Here is a 697-nt window from a genome sequence, read left to right as displayed (position 1 = left end):
AGAATTGGTGGGAGTGAAAAAACTGGGCGTAAGCGTCAATTAAATTATGTAAACGGCATTCAAGGAAACTTGATAATACGAAAGCGTCATTTTTGGTGGTTGCATCAATCGAATTCATCATTTTTGCTAGTGGTTTTGTGAGCACTGTAAAAATCGTTTATATTTACAATTTCCGAAATACTTTTACTACAAATCTTCATTGAATTTAATGAATAATATAAAACAAATAACAATATTAAACTATCCATTATACTTTATAGTCAATAGAACATCTTTGGGGTGTAAGAACCACGATCAGAAAAAAAGGGGCACAAGAGTCATTTTTTGTTTTAAATCGGCTTTAAATACACAAATATGTTATGATTATGAACAATATTAATCAATACAAAATACGTAAAAATTCATTATAAATCATATTAAGAGGACGCTACACCCGCATACGTTGTCTCCGTCTTACAAATGTACGACATGGCAAAAACTGTTTTGCGCGGGACAACTTTTCTAGCACCATATTTGTTATGAGAGCTACCAAATTTTCACAACACGTAAATAGAAGAAATTTATCTGTGCAACAACGTGCTCTTTTTTTTTAATAGCACTATCCAATAATTTTTTATAAGCAGATAAAAAAAACAAAAAAAACCAAAATGTTTAGAATCAAATACCTTTTATTGTATTATGGTTATCTAAAATATGG

This window comes from Acyrthosiphon pisum, chromosome X (genome assembly GCF_005508785.2).
Source record: "Acyrthosiphon pisum isolate AL4f chromosome X, pea_aphid_22Mar2018_4r6ur, whole genome shotgun sequence".
In the NCBI taxonomy this organism is placed as follows: domain Eukaryota; kingdom Metazoa; phylum Arthropoda; class Insecta; order Hemiptera; family Aphididae; genus Acyrthosiphon; species Acyrthosiphon pisum.
This window is presented reverse-complemented; position numbering follows the sequence as displayed.